The following is a 26606-nucleotide window of genomic DNA, read 5'->3' on the forward strand; positions in this document are numbered from 1 at the left end:
CAATTTTGCTAACCGCTGGCCAAGCCGAAACACCAGGTACCTGGGTGAAGGAGTGATGCAGGACACTGTGACACCCGAGTATGTGAACTGGTTTTTTACCCCATGATGATGTTAAGTTCTGCAAGGATCGGTGTCTGATGGTAGCCCTTACTGAAATAAATGTTGTTATTGCTTTCTCTGTCTTCTTTTAAGCTCGAGCTTTGAGCTCCTATTTAATGTATCTGCTTTCTTTGAATCAATGAATTTTCTGATTCTGCCTTTATTAATTCCTGCACACATGGATAACACCAGACAACAAAACTTTTCTTTCGAAATTATTTATTGCGTTAGTTATTCGGGCCGCCTGCCCTTGGGTTAATAAAGAAATACTCATAAAAATGAATTATTTGATATAAATACAGAAGCTTACGCTTGGGGAGAACAAGAATGGTATGACTATTTATTACCTGCACAGATCAAACAAAAACAACATATGCAACTTCTTTATGTATGCACGAACCTACATGAGTACTAAGGTTTTATCCATGGTTTTATTGATCTTTCCAAGGAAATCGCCGAGAAAATGGCACTTGACTTTCTGATCGCTATCTAAGAGAATCCAATACCCGGGTAGGACCAACAGCTACACATCTTCAAAACAAATGAGCAAATGCTGACCACATAGGCAGAGAGGAATGTCTTGTAATCGACGATCATGCCCCAGAAACAAAAGGGAAGAAGAATTTGAGAATCAAGCTCTTTATTGCACTTACTTCTTTCAACGTTATACAGAAGTGAAGAGAAATTATTTCAATACAATGGTTATTCATTCTAACTACTCATTTGCCTATTCTCCTTCTAATCAGGTTGATAACATTGAGCAACCAGTTGCAAGCATGTCACAAATGCATGGCATAGATTTCGCATTTAAACTAAGCACCATGCGTTAATCTCGAAACTCTTTATTTTTATTATTATCATTTTTTTATTATTTTTATTATGCTCTAACTTTTGCCTAGGCCGCCCTTTCGGGTTTTCACCCTAGCGAGCTCATTTCTCGCCTAAGCCGCCCTTTCGGGTTTTCAACTTAGCCCTTTCTTCTCTTTTTCTTTTTCTTTTTCTTTTTCTTTTTCTTTTTCTTTTTCTTTTTTTTTTAATCGAAATCATCATTTCAGACATTGAATCTCTTCATTTGATCCTGACTGACAATCCGATTGACAGGCTTCCCTTCCGAAGTGACCAATTCAGCGGCACCCATATCCGACAGCTTCTGGATTTTGAATGGTCCATGCCAATTGGGTCTGAATTTTCCCCTAGGGTGACTCTGGGATTCGTGGTCTAACAGTCTGATCAGCACTGAATCTCCACTTTTCAAAGTCCTTGGATGTACCCGCTTACTGTAGAAACAAGCATTCTCTTTTTTTTTTTTTTTTTTGATTTGATTTTTTTTTTGTAATAAATAACATGTCATTCCTACAGTACTGTCACTCAGGACATCCATATGTGGAAGAGGGAGATCATCTTTGGGCGAGGCTGTAGTCGACACAGGTTGTTAGTCTGCCCCTTTCTTGAGCATAGGGACTATGTTCGCTGACCACTCAGGGTAATGCATTACCTTCCCAGAAACTTGCATCTAGCTCTTTCTGAACCACAGCCTTCATCTTGTTTTGCCACTTCTAGTTTGACCCGTCTCCTTTTCCGCTTTACTGGCTTGATATTTGAATCGGTAGGGACGACATGTCCTGTAATCGGCTTATTGATCCCCCGATATATCAGCATAACTATAGACGTTCTTGGAAATTGTTTTTGAGCTCAAGCTTAAAGTCTGATCTGATTTCGATTATTTTTTTGAGATTTTGGGCGGTGCTTAGGTTAAATGTAAAATGATGCAATGCATTTATGCCAAATATGCGTGTGGTATAATCAATTCCATGAACATAACAATCAGGAGAAGTAAGAAAACAAGTAATCAAAATTCATTCCCATTGATTGAAATAGTAAATGAAGTTCATTCAAATTGTTCTTAAAGCAATATTCAGAAAAACAAAAAGAAAGATTAAGAGCTTGTTCAATTTGCCCATCAGCTAACTTTAATGGTTTCCGGGCGCCCGCTTATTATGCTCAGGAGGCTTGGTGATCTTCCCGCTATCTATCAAATCTTGGATATCATGTCGGAGCTTGAGACAATTATCAGTAGAATGACCTTTACACTGATGATATTCACAGTCTTGATCAGCGAACCTACCCTGAATAGGCTTAGATGGATTAATTGGCAACTTTGACAATACGCCATTCTCAATGCAGGATCTCATGATTGCGCTTAAAGGCATGCCCAAATCAGTGAATTCCCTTTTCTTTTTCTCCTTAACAGCTCTAACTGTATTGCTACTCTCTAATTGGTTTGTAGCTGCATGACCAACATTTCTGTTATGATTACTGCTGGAAGACCGGTAGTTACTAAACCCTCGGCTCTTCTTTTTCTTTTTGTTGTACAGTTCTTCAAAATTCAATTCAGTCCTCCGTATCCCCAGATCCAGGCTGTCATATCTTTTCCTATAGTTCTTGTACGAAGTCTGAGGAAATCCTCGCAACACATCCTCTTCACCATATTGGTTCATCTGAGCAACACGGATGGACTCCGACAAATGGGACCTCGGGTCATCATTCTTCGCGAACAGGGTATGCTTCGAAGAAGTAGAATTTGTGGGCTTCAAGATATACTCTGTCACATGAAATTGATGACTGGATCTTTTTCTTTCGAAACATATATCCTCTCCACCTTGTCCTTTAGTTCTGCTATTTGCTTAATCAGCTCATTCTCAGTTGGACTAGCATTATCAGCTGATGCTTGACTACCCAAGGTGTGTTCTGGAGCCTCTCTTCTCTCCACTATAGGCTGATTACTTGAAGTAGGCGGCACTTGGTTCTGGGCTCTATCTTGAGCAAGGGCAGCAGCTATTATTTCAGAAATGGTCCTTATCTGGGCTGGAGAGAAACCCGTCTCATTCACAGTGTTATCAGCCATCCCAACCAAATATGAATCAGAAATTGAATCCGAAGAACTTGAATGAATCACATGACTAAACAGAGCAGGCTCGGGGATTGGCATACTCTGACCAAACTATGACTAGGGCGCCGGTGCCAAGCTCTCGAGGTGATTTTCCGGGAAGGATCAATTCTGACTGATAGATATAAACATCTGAGTTAAAGTAGGTCCTGCATGTATGCATGAGAAATAGCAGCACATAGAATGAGAAATGCAGTTCTAATGTGCTAATGACCGGTATGGAAATAAGATCTCGATTTCAACGACTGGACCCAAAATTCGGTGTGAATAACATGGCAATGACTTATTTTGTATTCAAACATTTTCGGCATTATCTGTCGTCGACTGTCCCTTTTTGGAATTTACAGTCCACTATTTTCTCTCAAGTCCCTAACTTTTGCCTTGGAATGAAAGAATCTCCAAGCGGGATTTTTATTATTTTTTTGTGTCCTTAATTTTTGTTTTTGTTGTTGTTTTTTTTTTTTTTTTTTTTTTTGTATCCTTACTTTTTGCCTTGGAACATATGGTCCCAAGCAGGATCTCGTTTTGTTTTGTTACAAATTTTGTAATCTCTTGCTCACTTATTTTCAGATAATGCGAGAAATGTGACAATACAAAGAAATCGCAACCCCCTTATAACTCCCTTTTCTTTTGGGTATTGATTCACTATAAGTGATTGCATTATATTATTCAAAACGAATTTGAGGTCCAGTCTCAAAATTAAGGTCAAACGTCCATACCGAAAATTAGCTCTTATTAATGCATGGCTGAAAAGAAAAATGTTACATGATGCGTGAATGTCACAACATATGCACAGTTTATATCATACAGGGGAACGGGAGTTAGGAAATGCATGCCTTCCAACCTTATTTCTCCCACACACGGATTCCATTGGTATAAATTTTGACATCTGTTTCCTAGGAATTGGTCTAATCTCGACAACCAACGGGGGGTTTTGAGATTGACGATACAAACTCTCAGAAATGAATGCGGCATAACAACAACAAATAGAATTGGGTGCACCTTAGGGGAAGTAACTAAGGTTTTCAACTATATGCATTGGCTTTAGTCTTATTGGGTTTAACAAAGTCTGGGTTTCGCAAACAGGATTCGGGCTTTGTTGGGCCTACTCCTTTTGACGCACCTTTAAGGTACTAGGCTTGCGATTGGTAGTAATGTTAATTCTCGGATGGATGCACCTAAATCGCATGGTTTAGGCTAAATCCACCGTCAAACTTAACACCAGTATCGAAGGGTGATAGGGTAGAATGAGGTGAGAAGCAAGGAATGCGAATGAATGCAAAAAATCCTAGGAAAGGAAAAGGAAAGCATTTAAACACATACGGACGATTAACAATTTTCCATCGGCTTTTCTAACCAATTTTATTTAGAAATAGTAGGCTTTCAGAGTCAATTCCTAGTTGCAACCACTAATTTATTAAAAATAACCGGGGATTAATGGGTGCAAAATCCCCATTGAAGTCGCCAAACTGTTTTCCCCCGGAGAAAATCAAAAGTTTTATTTGTTTTGATATGTATTTTAAATGTTTATTTTGGAAAAGTGGTGATAAAAACCTTTTTTTGGATAAACGATGCCGATAAATTGGTCTTACAAAATGATTTTTAGTCGCCACTCATTTTTTCGGCAATGGGACCGTTTTTATTTTATTTTTATTAAATGACTCCATTTTAAACTGAATTTTATTTAAGGCCGAATTATTTAAAGAAATTGGTCAGGCGTACCAAGTACGATTCTAGGTAAGGGAATTAGGTACGTCGGCCCGTTGGAAGCCGACGCCCGAAAAACCGGCCTCTTTTAACCTACGATTTCTAATTGATTTTTATTCTAGAAAAGCCAATTATTTAAACCCAACCCGAACAAATCGAACCGAGTTCCTATGTGGAAAATTATTTAACCGTCCCAATTAGGTTCATTCATTGCATTTATCACAAATAAATCATCATATCCATCATCCACCCATAATACATATCAAATAAAGATAAAAAGACCCGCTCTTGCCTTATGGTTAAAGGCGGGCCACAAACCGAGTTTAATAATATAATTAATGATAAACAATAAGAAATAAATCCTAAAAATCTCATAATCATCAATAATTAATTGATTTAGTTTGATTAAGACTCAGTTTGCCCATAATTGATCATTTTTCGGGTTAGGATTAAAATCTACTTAATGAAATGAAATTAAAATAAAATAACAAAAATAAATTGAAACTAGGAAACAGTCGCGTCACGCGACGCGGGTGTTCTATGGAAGAACAGTCGCGTGGCGCAACTCTTGTCCTTTATTCTGGAACCCATAAAAGTTGCGTCACGCAGCTGTTCTATGAAGAACAGCCGCGTGACGGAACTCTATCATATTACTGGAACTTGGAACAGTCGCGTCACGCGAGTGTTCTATGGAGAACAGTGATGGAGGTCCATCTAGCCTAGCCTTACAAGCTGTCCTAGACATGGGCCTTGGTCTTGATTCCATTAGTGAAGTTGATGAAGACAGTCCAATTAAAGATGGGCTTGGTGGGAGTGACATGTTCAATCTGAAGCTACAGCTCCTTTTAGGGCCATTTGGGTTCCTTCAAACCATCATCTTTGAAGACAACAATCAAGGAGCACTTGGTTGATCATTGACTATGAATTCTAGCTCATTTGTGTTGTTTTCAAACTTAGTTAGGTGTTCTTTGAATTGTGCCTTTGAATGAGTTTTTTCAAACTTAGTTAGGTGTCCTTTGAATTGTGCCTTTGAATGAGTTATTTCAAACTTATTTAGGTGTCCTTTGAATAAGTTGTTTTCAACCTAGTTAGGTGTATCTTTGAATGTGTTGTTTTCAACCTAGTTAGGTGTCCTTTGAATAAGTTGTTTTCAACCTAGTTAGGTGTATCTTTGAATGTGTTGTTTTCAACCTAGTTAGGTGTCCTTTGAAATTGTGTCTTTGAACAACACATTCAAAGGGAGTTTATGGCTATCTCTTGTTTCCCTATATAAAGGGATTTTGTGTACTTTGAAAGATAGATTTGGAATAATAAGAAAGTGTTAATCACATTTGGGTTTTATTAGTTTCCAAAAACTATTGGGTTTTGTTTGTTTCCAAAAACAATCATCTATCTTTTTTCATTTTAATCTTCACCATCAACTATCTTAGCCTTTCAACACATTTTGAATCAAGTTAATGTAGCACGGATGCTTCTGAGTTCCTGTAGCAAGTTACTGTAGCACTCGTGTTTCTCTATCAAAACCATAGTCCTTTCCACCACGCCATCAGTTGGTATCAGAGCCAACAATCTTACCTTCTTTCACTTTCATTTGTTTTCAAGTTATGCTTAATAACCAACAAGCATCTCTTAACAAAGACAAACAAGTCATGTTAAAAGATCAAGATCTAGCCTCAGCAATTGAGAAATGAGGTTGGAAATGGAAGTTCTTAAGGCCAAGAATGAAGCCTTAGAAACACTCATCCAAAATACTCCCCCAAATACCCGAAGTCCTCATGAAGAGGAACTGACTAATGAAGATTTCCATGGAGAGGACCAACACCTTGTGTTGGGACGTGGAGGTTTTAGAGGGAGAGGAAGAGGATTGTTTCATGGAGGATTTGGCCAAGGGGCAAGGCGTTTGCCACCACCCATCCGTGTTGAAAGACAAGAAGAATCTTTCAACTATAAAATCGAATTACCTGAATTTCATGGTAAGATCGATGCTGATGCCTATCTTGAATGGATATACTCAATGGAGAGATCCTTTGAACTGAGGGAGGTGTCCGAAGACAAAAGAATGAAGCTTGCTGCTCTGAAGTTGAAGGGATATGCTGCCTTTTGGTGGGATAATTTGCAAAAACGAAGGATGAGGGAAGGGAGGCCTCAAATTACTCAATGGGATAGGATGAAAGAAGAGATGGATGCGGTGTTCTTGCCACCCCATTATAGACAGAAAATGATTGAGAAAATGTTGAGCCTCAAACAAGATACTAAAACCATGGAACAATACACCATGGAATTTGAGGAATTCTTATTGAAGTGTGAGGTCGAGGAGACCGAGGAGCTGATCATGGGGCGTTTTCTCCAAGGCATGCGATTCGACATCCAAGACATGGTAAGCTTCTACCCTTATGAATCTCTTATTGAATTGAAGAGATTAGCACTAAGAAGTGAGACAAGTTTGAAGCATTCACACCAAAACAAAACCAATATCAGACCTTATAACTACAAACCGAGCTCTAGTAGCCCCAATGCTGCCCCTATCAAGACCACATACACACCTTCACCAAAACCCCCTCTTAAAAACACTTCCAACACACCAAGAAATACCCAATCTGTCCCACCATCCAAAAGTACCTCTAAGAATGCTTTGAAATGTTTCAAATGCCAAGGATATGGACACTTCCAATCTGAATGTCCTTCAAGGAAAGTAATGACCCTTAGAGAGATAGAGGAGATTGAGGAAGAAATATACCATGCTGATTCTGTTGCAGTAAATAGTGAATTGAATGTTGATGAGGGAGATATGCTAGTTTGTGATGCAATGGAAGATGGGGAGTGTTTAGTGATGATGCGTATTTTGAATATTGAAAAGAATGAGGAGGATTGGAGGAGGAAATCCCTATTTCACACTAGATGTTTGACAAAAAATAAATTGTGTGAAGTTATTATTGATAGTGGTGCATGTGAGAATGTTGTATCCAATGAAATGGTTGCGAAGTTGGGACTGAAAACCGAGCCAATTGACAAGCCTTATAGGTTGGCTTGGCTGAATTCTGAGCATGAAATTAAAGTCACTAAGAAGTGTCTAGTTCCTTTTGCAATTGGGCAATACGTGGATGAGGTGAGCTGCCATGTTATCCCAATGACAGCTTGTCACTTGCTTCTTGGGAGACCTTGGTTGTATGATAAGGATGTGCAACACCAAGGAAAGGCCAATACTTACACCTTTTTCCATGAGGGTAACACCATCTTGCTCACACCGTTACTACCCGAGAAGCGAAAGAAGAAAAGAGAAGTTGGAATGGTTGGATTGTTATCCAATGATGAGAAGAGTGAGATCATGGAAGGGTTGCCTAGCTATGTTCCAATTGATGTGGAGGATGAGCCTAAACAGAATCATGTGATTCCAAAAGAGGTACAATTTCTTATTAGAGAGTTTGAGAGAGTTTTCCCGAACACTTTACCTATCGGTTTGCCCCCTCTAAGATCAATACAACATGAGATCAGTTTTATTCCGGGAGCTCAAATTCCTCATAAGCACTCCTATAGAATGAGTCCTAAAGAGAGTGATGAATTACAAAAGCAAGTTGATGAATTGTTAAAGAGAGGCTTTATAAGGGAGAGTGTTTCTCCTTGTGTTGTGCCAGCCTTTGTTGTTCCTAAAAAGAATGGCAAGTGGAGAATGGTGATAGATTCAAGGGCTGTTAACAAGATAACGATCAAGTACAGGTTTCCTATTCCAAGGCTTGATGATATGCTTGATCGATTGCATGGAGCTTCAATTTTCTCAAGGATTGATCTTGCAAATGGATTCTACCAAATTCGTGTTAGAGAAGGTGATGAGTGGAAGACAGCCTTCAAGACCAATGAGGGGCTGTATGAATGGTTGGTCATGCCTATGGGACTCTCTAATTCACCTTCCACCTTTATGCGACTCATGAATGAGGTACTCAAAACCTTTTCTTAACAAATTTGTGGTGATATACTTTGATGATATTCTGATCTTTAGTACTAGTTTACATGAGCATTATATGCATTTGAGACTTGTTTTTGAGGTTTTGGACCGTGAATCGTTGTATGCTAATGTAGAGAAGTGTCATTTTTGTGATAGCACCATTAGTTTTTTGGGGTATGTTGTATCTAAAGATGGTATAAGTATGGATTCTGAAAAGGTCAAGGCCATTGTTGATTGGCCTATTCCAAACAATCTGTTTCAAGTAAGGAGTTTTCATGGGTTTTGTTCTTTTTATAGGAGATTCATTAAAGGTTTTAGTACTATAACAAGTCCTATAACAGACTGCATGAAAAAAGGGGTGTTTAAATGGACACCTCAAGCCACCCTTGCTTTTAACACTTTAAAGAATGCAATGACAAAAGCTCCTGTTTTGGCCTTGCCTAATTTCAACTTACCTTTTGAATTGGAGTGTGATGCTAGTGGGGTTGGGATAGGGGCTGTTTTGAGTCAAGAAGGCAAACTTATTGCATTTTTTAGTGAAAAATTGAATGAGTGTAGGAGAAAATATTCTGCCTATGATCTTGAGTTCTATGCCTTGATTCGTGCTCTAAGACATTGGAGTGCATATTTGTTGGCTAACTCTTTCATCTTATTTACTGACCATCAAGCCCTCAAATACATACAAAGTCAAGCTAAGTTAAGCAAGAGACATGCATCTTGGGTTGAATACATGCAATCCTTTGATTTTGTAGTGAAGTATAGGGATGGTCCAAGTAATAGAGTGGCTGATGCATTGTCTAGGAGATATGAGGTTCTTAGTACCATGCATGCTCATGTAATAGGATTTGAGAATATTAAGACCTTGTATGAGAGTGATGGGGATTTCGGTCAAATTTGGGAGAGAGTTAGGAAAGATGGTGCATTTAGGGACTTCACTATTCATGATGGTTATCTTTTCAAGCTTGATGCTGTTTGTGTTCCTCAAAGCTCTTTAAGGGAAGCAATTCTTAAGGAAGTCCATGGTGGAGGCCTAGCTGGTCACTTTGGAAGAGACAAAACCTATGAATTGGCAAGCAAAAATTTCTATTGGCCAAAGATGTGGAAAGATATTTCAAGACTTGTTGAGGGTTGTAATACTTGTAAGCAATCCAAGATGACCTTACAAGCTCACGGACCATACATGCCTTTGCCGATTCCAAGCTCACCATGGGAAGATGTAAGTATTGATTTCATTGTTGGCTTGCCGAGAACAAGACGAAATAATGATTCCATTATGGTTGTAGTAGATAGATTCTCAAAAATGGCTCATTTTATTGCTTGTAACAAAACTAATGATGCATCTCATATTCTGAATTTGTACTTTGAAAATGTTGTAAAACTCCATGGAATTCCTAGGAGCATAGTAAGTGATAGGGATGTAAAGTTTTTGAGTCATTTTTGGAGGCATTTGTGGGCAAGGTTAGGAACTACCTTGAAGTTCAGTATGGCTTTTCATCCTCAAATAGATGGACAAACAGAAGTGGTCAATCGAAGCTTAGGCAACATTTTGCGAAGTTTGCTAAAGGGGAAAGTAAAGAATTGGGATTCTTTGTTGGCTCATGCTGAATTTGCTTACAACAATTCGAAAAGTAAGACCACTAATTTTACTCCTTTTGAATTAGTTTATGGAGCTAATCCACTTGTTCCTCTTGATTTGAGCAACGCACACTCTAGTATCCCCTCTAACTTAAAGGCCGAGGGCAGAGCTACTGAAATTGTCAAACTCCATGTTAGAGCAAAAGCACATATTGAGAAGAAGAACGAAGCCTACAAGATGCAAGCCAAGCTAAAACCTGTTGTGGAATTTAAAGAAGGTGACTTAGTGTGGGTTCACTTAAGGAAGGAACGATTCCCTTCTAAAAGAAAGAATAAACTTATGCCCAAAGCCGAGGGTCCTTACAAGATCATCAAGAAGGTAAACCAGAATGCTTACAAGGTAGAGCTGCCTCCGTCTTACAAGATTTCCAACACCTTCAATGTAAGTGACTTAGCCAAATACAAGGAAGACACCATGTCAACTTCTGACCAAGTTGAAACTTTTCAAGAAGGGGAGAATGATGGAGGTCCATCTAGCCTAGCCTTACAAGCTGTCCTAGACATGGGCCTTGGTCTTGATTCCATTAGTGAAGTTGATGAAGACAGTCCAAGTGAAGATGGGCTTGGTGGGAGTGACATGTTCAATCTAAAGCTACAGCTCCTTTTAGGGCCATTTGGGTTCCTTTAAACCATCATCTTTGAAGACAACAATCAAGGAGCACTTGGTTGATCATTGACTATGAATTCCAGCTCATTTGTGTTGTTTTCAAACTTAGTTAGGTGTTCTTTGAATTGTGCCTTTGAATGAGTTTTTTCAAACTTAGTTAGGTGTCCTTTGAATAAGTTGTTTTCAACCTAGTTAGGTGTATCTTTGAATGTGTTGTTTTCAACCAAGTTAGGTGTCCTTTGAAATTGTGTCTTTGAACAACACGTTCAAAGGGAGTTTATGGCTATCTCTTGTTTCCCTATATAAAGGGATTTTGTGTACTTTGAAAGATAGATTTGGAATAACAAGAAAGTGTTAATCACATTTGGGTTTTATTAGTTTCCAAAAACTATTGGGTTTTGTTTGTTTCCAAAAACAATCATCTATCTTTTTTCATTTTAATCTTCACCATCAACTATCTTAGCCTTTCAACACATTTTGAATCAAGTTACTGTAGCACGAATGCTTCTGAGTTCCTGTAGCAAGTTACTGTAGCACTCGTGTTTCTCTATCAAAACCATAGTCCTTTCCACCACGCCATCAAACAGTCGCGTGACGGAACTCCTACCTACGTGACGGAACTGTTTGTGACTTATTCCAAATCCTCAACTTTATTGATTATTTATTCAAGATATCATATTAAATACAAATATGAGGATAAAAGTATACTGGGTATACAAATAGCTGTGTCATGCAGGTGGTCCAGTCCGAATCAAAGACTTTTGGACATTGTTGACGCGTGATTTTATGCCTCTACCTGTCCCAATGATGATATGAGGACAAGGGACAAGGTATCACGATAAACCAGAAGTGTTTGAACCAGAAATTGAATCAAACCGCCCAAAGGGGTCTGACCCGTGTTAGGGCTACGTCACGCAGCTAGTACCTGCGTGACGGCACTATTAGCTGCGTCACGCAGCTCTAACAGGGCTGACACCTCTGGCGCGCGCCCGTGCAACGGCCTGCACTGTTTGTATGGATACGCGACAACTGTACGAAAAGCAAGTCGCGTCACGCAGGTTTACGGGTGCGTCACGCAGCTTCTACCCGCGTGACGCGACTGCCCTGTTGCCCTAGCCATATAAATACAGCATTTTACAGCAAAAACGGGACCTTTTTTTAGACTTTGCATTTTCTCTCATTTTTCTCTAAAAAAACCTAAAGATCTAAACTAAGTTTTTGATAAAAAACGGTTAGGGTTTCTTCCCCAGGAGCTCAAGTGAGTAAACTTGAGGAACATCAAGCCCTTAACAGTTTAGTTTTGAAATCAAAAAGCATAAAAATATAGTAAAAGAAAAAGAGAGAAAAGAAAGAAAGATCAAAACGTCTTGCTTTGTGAAAATCTCAATATCACATTCCTGGAATCGTGAAACAACGTTCCTAAGCTAATCTTAGCGCATGCAATCCTCGAATCTGAGGGCAAGGTAACCATTCTAAACATTATCTTTCATTTCTAGCATTTTATTCCTTAAAATCTCATTTTTCAAGTAGTTGGTTAGTTTGGTATTGATTAAACGCCGTTTTGCCCATTTTTGAGTGTTTCTGAGTTGTGTTAAACCATTGTTAACAAAAAAGGAACGTAAAAAAAGGAGTTTGAAAGGTAGTTGCGGACCAGAGCAGCCGCATCACGCAGCTACTACCTGCGTGACGCGACTGTTCATGTCCAAAAGTCTTTGATTCGGACTGGACCACCTGTGTGACGCAGCTATTTGTGTACCCAATATACTTTTATTCTCATATTCATATTTAACGTGATATTTTGGATAAATAATCAATAAAGCTGAGAATTTCAATAAGTCATGAATAGTTCCGTCACGTAGCTAGGAGTTCCGTCACGCGACTGTTCTTCATAGAACAGCTGCGTGACGCAACTGTACCTATTTCCAGTAATATAATAAGAGTTGCGCCACGCGACTGTTCTTCATAGAACACCCGCGTGACGCGACTGCTCTAAAGTTCCAGAATGAATAAGGTTAGTTGCGCCACGCGACTGTTCTTCATAAAACAGCTGCGTGACGCGACTGTCTTAAGATTCCAGAAGAATTTCCTTATTTCGATTTAATTTCATGTTACTAAGTAGATTTTAATCTTAACTCAGAAAATGATCAATCATGGGCAAACTAAGACTTAATCAAACCAAATCAATTAATCATTAATGATTATGAGGTTTTGAGGATTTATTTCTCTTTGTTTATTATTAATTATATTATCAAATTCGGTTTGTGGCCCGCCTTTAACCATAAGGCAAGAGCGGGTCTTTTATTTTATTTTATTTGATATGTATTATGGATGAATGATGGATGATATGCTTTATTTGTGATGAATGTAATGGATGGACCTAATTGGGACGATTAATTAATTTTCCACATAGGAGCTCAGTTCGATTTAATCGGGTTGGGACTTAACTAAATAATTGGTTTTTCTAAAATAAAATCAAATTAGAAATCGTAGGTTAAAAGAGGCCGATTTTTTCCCGGCGTCGGCTTCCAACGGGCCGACGTACCTAATTCCCTTACCTAGAATCGTACTTGGTACGCCTGACCAGTTTTATTTCGAATAAAACGCCTTAAATAATATGGGTTAAAATGGAGTCACTTTTAAAAATTAAAAATGGAAACGGTCCCATTGCCGAAAAAATGGGTGGCGACTAAAATAATTTATAAGACAGATTTATCGGTATTCGCATCCAAAAAAAGGTTTTTATCACCACGATTTCCAAAATATACATCAAAAACATATAAAATCTTACGTTTTATTTTTCCTTCGGGGGCAAAACAGTTTGGCGACTTCACTGGGGATTTTGCACCCATTAATCCCCGGTTATTTTTAATAATCTAGTGGTTCCAATTAGGAATTGACTCTAAAAGCCTATGATTTTCTAAACAAAAATTGATTAGAAAAAGCCGATGGAAAATTATTAATCGTCCGTATGTGTTTAATTACTTCCTTTTTCCTTCTAGGATTTTTGCATTCATTCGCATTCCTTGCTTCTCATCTCATTCTACCCATATCACCCTTCGGTACTGGTGTTAAGTTTGACGGTGGATCTAGCCTAGACCATGCGATTTAGGTGCATCCATCCGAGAATTAACATTACTACCAACCGCAAGCCTAGTACCTTAAAGGTGCGTCAAAAGGAGTAGGCCCAACAAAGCCCGAATCCTGTTTGCGGAACCCAGACTTTGTTCAGCCTAATGAGACCGAAGCCCATGCACATAGTTCAAAACCTTAGTTACTTCCTCTAAGGTGCACCCGATTCTATTTGCTGTTGTAATGCCGTATTCATTTCCGAGAGCTTATATCGTCAATCTCAAAACCCCCTGTTGGTTGTCGAGATTAGACCTATTCCTAGGAAACAGATGTCGGAATTTATACCAATGGAATCCGTGTGTGGGAGAAATAAGGTTGGAAGGCATGCATTTCCCAACTCCCATTCCCCTGTTTGCTATAAACTGTACATATGTTGTGACATTCATGCACCATGCAACACTTTCTTTTTCAGCCATGCATTAATAAGAGCTAATGTTCGGTATGGACATTTGACATTGATTTTGAGACCGGATCTCAAATTCTTTATGAATAATATAATGCAATTACTTATAGTGAACTAATACCCAAAAGAAAAGGGAGTTATAAGGGGGGTTGCAGTTCCTTTGTATTTCGATATTTCTCGCATTATCTGAAAATAAGTGAGAGATTATAAAATTTTGTAACAAAATAACAGAAAATCCTGCTTGGGACCATATGTTCCAAGGCAAAAAGTAAGGATACAAAAAATATAATAATAAACAACAAAAGTAAAATCCCGCTCGGAAATTCTTTCATTCCGAGGCAAAAATTAGGGGTTCGAGAGAAAATAGTTGATCGTAAATCCAAAAGGAACGATTGACGACAGATAATGCTTGAAATATTCAAATACAAAATAAGTTATTGATGCATTATTCATATCGAATTTTTGATCCGGTCGCCGAAACTGAGATCTTATTTCCATACCGGCTTTAGCGCATTAGAAATGCATTTCTCATCCTATGTGCTCTCATTTTCACATGCATACATGCAGGACCCTCTTTAACTCAGAAATTTTTTGTCAGAATTGATCCTTCCCAGGAAGCTACTTTGAGAGTTTGGAATCGACGTCCTGGTTAGCGTTTAATCAGAACATCCCCAATCCCCGAATTTGCTCCAGTTAGCTCTGTGAATCAGTCCAGTTCATCAGATTCAGAGCCCGATTCAGATTCAGTAGGAATGGCGGATAACACGAAAAATGAGACTGGATTTTCTGAGGCTCAGATAAGAACCATTGCGCAGATTGTGGCAGTGGCTCTTGCTCAAGATAGGGCCCAAAACCAGAATACTCCCCCTTCGGGTAGCCAACCTGTGGTTGAAGAGAGGCCAATTCCAGAACCTGTAGCAGAAACTCAGACTTCTGTGGGAAACACTATCCCAGTCGAGAATGATGTGCTCAAACAACTCGCCGATCTGAAGGAAAGATTCGACAAAATGGTGGCAGTAAAGGAGAAAGACCCGGCCACCAATTTTCACATAACTGAGTATGTTTTGCACCCGACCAGTTCGGCCTCATTCAAGACCTTCAAGCATTCTATATTTGAAGGAGACAATGATCCTCGCTCTCACTTATCTGAATTTCTCCGAGTGTCCCAGATGAACCGGTATAACGAGGAAGATGTTTTGCGAGCATTCCCGCAAACACTACATAAAGACTATCGGAGGTGGTATGACGGTTTAGACGAGGAGGTTCAGAAGAATTGGATCAGACTGCAGACAGCTTTTCTCAAACATTTCAAGACCGAGGAGAGTGATGAGTTCAGTCTGCGGGATTTAGAGAGTTTAAGACAAGGGAAGGATGAAAGCTTCTCCGATTACTACAGGAGATGGAGAACTAAGTTGTACAGGGTGCAGACAAGGCCAAAAGATAAAGAGTTGATTCGTATCTTCAGTAGGAGCTTGTTGCCCTTCTTCAAGGAAAGGATGTTGACTCAGCCTCTCACCGATTTTTCTTTAGTTCAAAGTGCTGGATTGAACATTGAGGAGCTATATAAGGAAGAAAAGAAGAAGAATAGAGGGTTTGGTAACTACCGGACTTCTTATGGTGATAGAGGTGCCGGAAGCAGTAATCAGAATCAGTGGGGGAATAACAATGCTATAGTGGGATCAGTTAACAAAAGGCGTAGGAGAGAATTCACCGATTTGGGGAGACCCTTGAGCACAGTACTGAGATCTTGTATCAAGAACGGGGTGTTATCGAAGCTACCGGTTGACCCTACTAAGCCAATTCGAGGGAGGTATATGGACAGAAATTGCGATTATCATCAATGCAAAGGGCATTCAACTGATGAATGTTTCAAATTGAGGCACGATATTCAAGACCTGATTGACAGTGGAAGATTACCAAGCCCTCGGACAAGAGCAAACCCAGCACCAAGAACAATCCGCTTCCCCAATATCAGTATAATTATCCGCCTCGTAAGTCTCAATCGGGCGGATCGGTCAATGCAATTGGGAGCGGGTTACCAGAAGAGGTAGTATTAGCTGAAGCAGAATGGGAAGAATGGATGTGCGCTATGTTGAACATATGGGATGACTGTAGTAGTGATGAGGAAGAAAAGGTGCCAGTGAAGATTGAAATCGAGAAGAGTATCACTGTGAAAGTAGGTGATGTACCAAAGGATGAAGATAAACAGCTCCAGCTGGCCATTCAAAAGAGTTTAGCCGATCAAGAGGAACAATGGTATTACAGCAGTAAGGAAGAAGTGAATGAAGTAGGTGTTCAGAGCCTGACCCGCAGTGGGCGAGTGTATAATCCCGAGAACGGTATGCAGACTAGGGGAAAAGAGATTGCTGTTGATGGAGCAAAGAAGAAAGTGACAGAGAAAGACGAGGGGAAGCCGAAAGAGAAAAAGAATGAGGAAGAGGTAGTGAAAGGGCAAAAGAAGGCTGTCGAAGTTGGAGAAAACAGTCAGAACAAAGCACCTAGTGGGGTGACCGCCAGTTCGGTGCTGAGTCAATTGCAAAGAACCAGAGCAGACATTTCAATATGGGATTTGCTGATAGCATCTAAAGAGCATAGAGAAGCCTTACTTGAAGCCATGACCTTTGTCAGAGTGCCGGCTCGGATCCAGAGTGTTGATATGATCAACATGCTACAGCGTAGAATCGGTGAAGTTACCTTCTTTGACTCAAACCTTCCACCAGAAGGAAGAAACCATTGTAAGCCACTGTATATTCAGGTTGCCGTCAATGGACGAGACACCCGAAATGTGATGGTGGAAAACGGATCAGCACTATGTGTATGTCCGCTGAAGATGCTGTCAAAGTTCAAAATCGAAGAATTAGAGCTTGAACCATCCAACATGGTGGTCAAGGCTTATGATAACACTATGCGGAATGCAAAAGGGACCTTCAAAGCAAAGATATCCACGGGGGCAGTAGAAAGTTGGGTAGACGTAGTTGTGCTTGACATCTTAGCCAACTATGCTCTTTTGTTAGGGAGACCGTGGCTCCATCCTCTAGGTGCGGTTCCATCCACTCTGCACAGAAAAGTGAAAATTCCGTGGGGAACAGATGTGGTGACAGTCAATGCACAGGAAGATCTGAGTGTGGCTACAGTGGAAGGTCTAGAACTGGTGGTGCCCTTATCGGGATTTCAGGTGGTAGTAATTGATGCGTCCATCGCCGAGAGCAAGAGTGCAGTGAATCGGATGAGTCCTTTCTCGAGGAAGATGATGAAGAGAATGCAATGGCAGTATGGTCAAGGTTTGGGCCGGGAGCTACAAGGAAGGTTTGAGCCTCTCTCATCGGCATTTGGACAACAAGACAAATGCGGATCGGGCTATTCCGAAAATAGAAAGAAGGAGAAGTATGAGATCCGGTCTCCAGTTAGAGGGTCAAATTTGAATCATATCTTCTTTGTTCCACTAGCTGAAGGGGAATTTTAGAGCAGAGGAAAGACCTATCCCGGCTTGGAGATATTTATGACCGATTATGAGGAGAAGCTGGTCAAGTCGCCCGAACCTTCTTTGGAACAGCTGCTGGATGGAACTGAGTTTATGGTGGGTATGACACAAGCAAGCACTGAATCTGATTGGTCGAAGAAGATATCTGAGTTTGAAGACTTCTTGGGGATTGGGGATGAAGCTTCCAAGTCAGTGCAAGAGCAAAAGGCCAAGGCGAGGATCTTACAGTCAGTTCTAGCCGCTGAAGATGCCGAAGAGGCAGAGAGGAAGGCGAAGAAGATGATAGAGCAGGGAAAGGCCAAGAAAGGAGCTACCCCGGCGGAAGATGAAGGAGATGCAGATCCAGATGAAGTGATCCAGACAATAAAAGATACTTGTAATGAATGCATTGAACAAGCAATTAATCCTGTGTTTTGTTTTTCTGATGCCTGTTTTGAGAACAATATGGATGGTTTTCCTCTTTTATTTCAATCAATGGAAGTGAACTTTGACTATTTGTTTTCTTGTTTTCCTGATTGTCACGTTCATGGCATTGATTATACCACTCGCATATTTGACATAAATGCATTGCATAATTTTGCATTTAATTTAAGCACCACCGAAGATTCTAAAATAATTGAAATCGGATCAGACTTCAAACCTGAGCTCAGGCAGGACCTTCAAGAATGCATTAGAAGAAATTCAAAGGTATTTGCCTGGAGTTACGCGGACATGCCAGGGATCGATAGATCAATAGCGGAGCACTTCATTCCTACTGATCCAAGCGTTAAGCCAGTAAAGCAGAAGAGGAGAAGGGTCAGACCAGAATGGCAGGACAAAATCAAAGCTGAAGTCCAGAAGCAGTTGGATGCAGGATTCTTAGAAGTAGTACACTATCCGGAATGGTTGGCAAATATAGTCCCTGTGTTGAAGAAAGATGGCAGGATAAGGGTCTGTGTCGACTACAGGGACCTGAACAAAGCCTCGCCCAAAGATGACTTTCCACTTCCACACATAGATGTTTTGATAGACAGTGCTGCTGGAATGGGATGTTATTCTATCATGGACGGGTTCTCGGGGTATAATCAGATATTGATGGCCTTAGTGGATAAGCATAAGACCGCCTTCACCACAGACTTCGGAACATTTTGCTATAAAGTGATGCCGTTCGGACTGAAGAATGCAGGGGCAACATATCAAAGGATGGCTACTACGTTATTTCATGATATGATCCATAAAGGATTGGAAGTGTATGTAGATGATATGGTGATCATGACAAAAACACAGGAGGAACATGCAGAGATGTGTGAATACTCAAATTTTGAGGCTCAAAAAGCCAGTTTCCCCGGACTGCGAATAATAAAATTTTGCTACAGTAAATTTGACTTTGCTACAATGCCTGTTTTCCCGGACTGCAAACAGTCCGACCGGACCGAAGGCCATTTTGGAAGTTCACCGAAAGTATGCCAATATGGTACTTAAAACGTCCGGAATGTCGCGAGGATCGCAGAACAGGCTCCGGCCGCCGGACATGGCGGCACCTGCCGCGGACTCCGGCGGCACCTGCCGCCGACCGTCGGCGGCGCCGGCGGCACCTGCCGCCCTAGGCCCGTTTTTGGCCTATAAATGGCCACTTACCTCTTCATTTTTGGCCACTCCTGTCTGTGTTGACGGACGATCTTTCTCCCTCACGCTTTTGCGATTCTTTTACCGCTTTTTGCATTTTTAATTCAGTCTTTATTTTATTTTATTTTATTTTTTTTTATGTGTTGTGATACTTGGCCACTAAAATTAAACAAATTCTAACTAATTAATTAATATTCCCCAAGCGAGGAGCTTAATCCGGAGTTAAGAAGCGGTCGTCGATTAAATCAGGTACTTAAACGAAACTCTGTCTATTTAATTTTAGCACTTCATGCATGCTTCTCTTCTACTCCTAATAATTCTATAACTGCATAAATGCATTCATATCATATTTAGACAAATAAACTGCCTCAATCAAATATGATTAAGCTTAAATACCCGGTTAATTAATAATCGTGGTATTAATGCTAAATCCGACAATATTGGCTAAAAAGCCTAGTTAATTAATAACTACGGTTTAATTGCCTTTACTTCGAACAGTCCGGCTTAAGTCCAATTAATCAATAATTGTGGCTAAAAAGCCCTAATCAATCACGTTTTGGCAGCAAATTGCCTACAATTAAATCAATCACATCATTTTGGCTAACAAATTGCCTAAATCAACATTTTAGCTATTAAAGCTTTCGAATAAATCAATTTTGGCGATAATCGCCTAAATCACATCATTTTGGCAAACAAATTGCCTAAATCAACACATTTTGGCTAAAAGCCTTAAAATCAATCAATTTTGGCGACAATCGCCCAATCAACTCTTTTGGCAAACAAATTGCCTAAATCAACACATTTTGGCCAAAGGCCTTAAATCAATCAATTTCGGCGACAATCGCCCAATCAACACTTTTGGCAAACAAATTGCCTAAATCAACTCATTTTGGCTAAAAGCCTTAAAATCAATCAATTTTGGCGACAATCGCCCAATCAACGCTTTTGGCAAACAAATTGCCTAAATCAACTCATTTTGGCTAAAAGCCTTAAAATCAATCAATTTTGGCGACAATCGTCCAATCAACGCTTTTGGCAAACAAATTGCCTAAATCAACTCATTTTGGCTAAAAGCCTTAAAATCAATCAATTTTGGCGACAATCGCCCAATCAACACTTTTGGCAAACAAATTGCCTAAATCAACTCATTTCGGCAAAATGCCTTAAAATCAACCATTTTCGGCTCAAAGCCTTAAAATCGACCATTTTTGGCAAAATGCCTTAAAATGAACCATTTTCGGCTAAAAGCCTTAAAATCAATCATTTTGGCAACAAATCGCCCGACAAAATCAATTTCGGCAATAATAAGCCCGAACATCAATTTTGGCAATAATAAGCCCAAATATCAACTTTGGCGACAAATCGCCCGACAACCATTTTTGGCAACAATAAGCCCAATCAAACACTTCCTTTTGGCAGCAAACGCCTCAATGGATCAATCAACCTCTTTGGCAAAATGCCTAAACAAACATGCACAAAGCATCCACACACTCATGCATTAAGCATTCACCTTCAAAGCCCTCTAAAAGAGGCCTATCGAACTACGTTGACTTTGATCTTCCATTCAAACGGAAGTACGTAGACACGTTAGGGATTTAACCCCGAGCGGCAAGTCGAAATCACATAAACATTTTCATTGGTCCAAATTACATTAATCACCTTGCAAAGCATGCATTTTTTGGTTAGTTCAGCAGCATGACATAGTCTCGGGATCCACCTCGGGTTCGTAGACCATGCCTTAACATTGGGTTAATTAATCTAGTAATTAGGTTAATTAAAATCGGAGTCACTTAGGGTTTTTCCTAGTTTACCCTAAAATAATTAAACAAGGTGGCGACTCATACATTCACGTGCATTTCTGCCCTTAGTCACACGCATTCACATGCCTATGATATTTGGGGTAGGGGTTCACAGTTTGGCGACTTCACTGGGGATTATTAATTGTAATCATTTTGTATAAAGTGGACTACAATTGCTACATCAACTAACCTGCGCTTCTTTAGGGTATTATTTTGTTGTGCCTTGTTTTGCAGGATATCCTAGCACGAATCAAGTGTTCTTTCTTTAAGAATACTTGATAAGGAAATTTGGACTTAATCATAAAATGTGATTAAAATATTAAAACTTGTTGATTTATTTGCACAATTGAGAATCCTTTTCTCCATTGCATAAAATATGAATTTCAAATGAATTTCTTCTCCTTCTGTTCAATCTTCTGAGTCTGGATAGCAAGTAGCGCTGATCGACAGGTCTCTTTGATTATGTCGACGGACAGCCAAAGCGTCCTCCCTGTTACCGCAAACCATTCCTAATCCTTTTGGGGATGGCCCATGGGCATGCGTACTGTTGGACCCACGCGAAACTCTTTGTTTCACATGTGGTTAGGTATATCCATGCTCAAGGTTCAAGGGTCCCTTAATAAGCCAATCCTCTATTTGTGTCATAGCCTATAGAACCTATCCTTTAGGGCTGTATGCACCCAATGATGCTGAATCATTCCATTATAATGAATTGTGTTGTGATGTTGTGCGCATTCACGCATTCATCCCATACTTCACAAAATAAAAAGGGTATGGAAATTGATAAAAAAATATATATTTCCATTTCAAAGCCGAAAAATCACATTTTTGGTTCCCGAGACCTGAAAAATCACATTTTTGGTCCCTGAGACCTGAAAAATTACATTTTGGTCCCTGAGACCTGAAAAATTACATTTTAGTCCAAAAAATTCCCAATTTGGCCCATAAGGCCCAAAAAATGTCCAATTTGGCCTAAGGCCCAGAAAGTTCACATTTTGGCCACAAAGGCTCAAAAATTCACAATTTGGCCACAAAGGCCCAAAAAATTCACAATTTGGCCCATAAGGCCCAGAAATTCACATTTTGGCCCTAGAGGCCCAAAAATTCTCAATTTGGCCACAGAGGCCCAGAAATTGGCAATTTGGCCCCAAAGGCCCAAAAATACCCAGTTTGGCCCCAGAGGCCCAAAATTTCTCAATTTGGCCACAGAGGCCCAAAAAATTCTCAATTTGGCCCTAAAGGCCCAAAAATTCTCAATTTGGCCCTAAGGCCCAAAAATTCATATTTTGGCCACAAAGGCCCAAAAATACCCAGTTTGGCCCCAGAGGCCCAAAAATGCCCAATTTGGCCACAAAGGCCCAAAAATTCTCAATTTGGCCACAAAGGCCCAAAAAATTCTCAATTTGGCCCCAAAGGCTCAAAAACTCACATGTTGGCCTCAAAGGCCCAAAAACTCACATGTTGGCCTCAAAAGCCCAAAAATTCACATTTTGGCCCCTAAGGCCTAAAAAAAAAAAATCTTTGAGAACTTAGGGCCTTTCGAAAAGTCGAGGTGTCCACAGAGGCCCAAAAAATTCTCAATTTGGCCCCAAAGGCTCAAAAACTCACATGTTGGCCTCAAAGGCCCAAAAACTCACATGTTGGCCTCAAAGGCCCAAAAATTCACATGTTGGCCTCAAAGGCCCAAAAATTCACATTTTGGCCCCTAAGGCCCAAAAAAAAAATCTTTCAGAACTTAGGGCCTTTCGAAAAGTCGAGGTGTCCAGCCCTAAGCACTCTACCTTACATATCACATCCCATTGGGTCCTATCCTAGGTGTCCTACCCTACCAATGCTACCCTACATTGTTTGGTCATACCACCCCACATCACAAGGGTCAAGTCCAAATACCTTACCCTTACACTACCCTACCTCACACTATCTCACATACCCTATGAAAATACCTTATATAGGATAGTCTAATCGTTTTGACTATGTCCTTTTACAGGTACCCCCTGTTCAAGTACCAACATTAGTGCCAGCCACACCTACAGTACTATCACCAACCTCACCAACTTCAACTGCACCAATGGCATCACTTACTGACATCAAAAACCTCATGGAACAAATGGAAGCTAGAATAGAGGCTAGAATGAATGAGGCATTGGCTGCCCAGAGAACTGCCTTATTAGTTGAACTAGGTGGTGGTAATGGAAATGGGGCTTCCGTTGGGGGAAGTGGTCATGCTGCCTCCAATCAAGGACCTGGTGCTGCATCTGCATCCTCAAACCCTAACTTGGATGACATGCCCCCCAGAACTGCTCCTGAGCTGGAAGCTCAGAAAATGAAAGAAAAACTGGAATTGTTGGAAAGGTCTGTTACTGCCCTTAAGAAACACAAAGAAGTGGTGGACATGGACTCCTTGTCCTTGTTCCCCGATTCAAGGCTGCCAACCAAGTTCAAAATGCCCAACATGGATAAGTTTGATGGAACCACTTGTCCCAAAATGCACCTGAAAATGTATGTGGGTGCCCTCAACCCGTTTGGCCTGAACAGCGAGCTCCTTGCTCAGTTGTTTCAGCAATCTTTGACTGGTGCTACATTAAGATGGTTTGTAAGCTTGGATCGTTCCAAAATGAAGAATTGGGAGGACATATGCAATGCTTTCAACACGCAGTACCATTATAATATTGAAGTGGATGTTACCCGGAGGGAACTGGAAACCACTAAACAAAAGAACAATGAGCCCTTCTCCTCGTTCCTTTCGAGGTGGAGAGCCAAAGCTGCTCAAATGATCAACCGACCCTCAGAACAGGAACAAGTTGACATAATAATCAAGAATTTACTACCTGTCTACCAGTCACAGCTTCAAACACAGTACTTGCCTACGTTCCAATCGCTCATTGCAACTGCAACTAAGGTGGAAGACTTAATCCAGTTGGGTCAACTCAAAGAAGACTCATACAAGAAGCAGAATCATGCTGGGTCCAGTGAGATAAATGAAATAGCCAGTATAATCCCCATGAATCCTTTACGTGTTGGGAATTTGGGAAACAATCAGCCAAGGAGGCAATACACTGATCTCGGCATGCCAATCCTTTTGGTGTTCCGAGAAGCAGTGAAAGCAAATTTATTGAAGCCCTTAGAAGCAAGGCCATTACCAAACCCTCTGCCCCGGAATTTCAAAGCCAAAGAATACTGTGAGTACCATCAAGGACATGGGCATAAGACCGAATCATGCTGGACTTTGAAAAACCGTCTACAAGACCTGGTTGACAATGGGTCCATCATCCCCAAGAGCAAGCTGAACATCAACCAATCCCTTGCCTAACCATGGGATTAATGCAAAAAAAAAAAAAAATTTGCTGAACAAGAATCGTTCAATCCTTTCGAACTTTTCTTAGAAATGAATGAAGTTTGTGTCTGAGAAAGTTGAGATCAAACCTCCAAAAGAACAAAGGAATTGTTCAAGACCAATTATAACATGTCTGATCGATTGAAGCATCGAGAAGAACAAAGTCACTACAGTCAATCAAATCCCAGTCCATCACAGTCCACCTAGAGTCTATCTTTTAGGGTCTAGTTTTTCAAGTTTTCATTCAATTCAAATTTGTAAATCTAAGTGTCTTTTGTACACAAATTTTGTCTTATCAATAAAAAGGATCAGTTTACGTTCCAATCATGTTTATACTCTTTCCATATCCTTTCCTGTGAAAGCAAAAAAAAAATCGAAAAAAAAAATAATAATAAAAAATTAAAAAAAAATGATGACAAAAAAAAAAGATAATAAAAATTGGCAAAGAAACATGCATTCATCCTCTCATTTGCTTTGCATCAATCAAAGCTGGGGGCATCTTAAGAAGCACCATCAAAGGGGAAGTTTTGAAGGGTAATCATGGAAAAGATCCAGCAAAGGGTACGCAAGACTTCAAACAGTACCGAGGCAAAGCCGATTGAAGGGGTTAGGGCCAGAATGGTTTCTCCGAAAACCCAGGAATGGAAGATGCTCCAACAGAGAGGTGTCTGAATTTTGAGCTTAAAAGCGACAGAATAAAGAAGTTATGGAATTGGGTTGGGTCTGCACGAAGTCGCAATGCTATCCATACATCTCAGAATCAAGTTGCCTCGAAATTCTTTATGGAGAGGCTGTTTCTAAGTAAGCAAAAGGAAAAACGGGACAAAAGGAACCCCTGGTCAAAAGGAAGCAAACAAGAAAAGAAAAAAGATGGGTCAAAAGGAACTTCTGCACAAAAGAAAGAAATCAAGGACAAAGCTACAGGAAATCAAGTTGTCAAAAACGGGTCAACTGCAAGCTCTCCGTTAAATTCAAGCCCATCAAGGGTAGATGACAAACCATTTCAGCCATAAGGACAAAGACCAAGCGGCTGCTCACATTTTGAAAAAAGCAAGTTAAAAGAAGCTGTCATTTCCACAAATTGGATGACAACAAACACCTTGAAAATCAAGCGCCAGGCATGGCACAAGTACAAGTGTCCTTATAAACAAGGATCATTTCTCAAAACAAGGAAAAGGAAGAGTCTCCTCAAAATTCCTTATGGAGAGAAGAACCATTGAGGAAAGAAGTTTCAAATTCAGAGGAAGATAAAGTTCAAGAAAAGGAATCAAATTAACCTCAAGAATTCAAATATGGCAAAGCCACAAACTCAAAGCATAAAAGCTTCTTCAACACTCAAGCCACTCAAGTTACCACCACAATGTGGGTATTCAAAACTCTTTGTGATGAATACAAGTCATATTTCAGTCAACCAGTGGTAAAACCACTACAACAACAAAGTCAGATTCGCCTAGGGTCATCACTTTCATACGCGCTAGAGTCAATAAGTTGATTCAATATCATCAAAGTCGGGAATAAATCCCGTAAAGACATCAAGCCGGGAAGGAATCCCACGAAGAAATCAAGTCAGAAATGAATTCTGCATCAACATCAAGTCGGGAATGAATCCCGCAAAGACATCAAGCCGGGAAGGAATCCCGCGAAGAAATCAAGCCAGAAATGAATTCTGCATCAACATCAAGTCGGGAATGAATCTCGTAAAGACATCAAGCCGGGAAGGAATCCCGCGAAGAAATCAAGTCAGAAATGAATTCTGCATCAACATCAATTCGGGAAGGAATCCCACAAAGACATTCAGTAGGGAAGGAATCCCGCAAAGACCTTAAGCCGGGAAGAAATCCCGCGAAGAAATCAAGTCAGAAATGAATTCTGTGTCGATATCAAGTCGGGAAGGAATCCCGAAGAAATCAAATCGGAAAT

This window comes from Jatropha curcas, chromosome 8 (genome assembly GCF_041381405.1).
Source record: "Jatropha curcas cultivar XTBG-Jc1 chromosome 8, XTBG_Jcur_1.0, whole genome shotgun sequence".
In the NCBI taxonomy this organism is placed as follows: Eukaryota; Viridiplantae; Streptophyta; class Magnoliopsida; order Malpighiales; family Euphorbiaceae; genus Jatropha; species Jatropha curcas.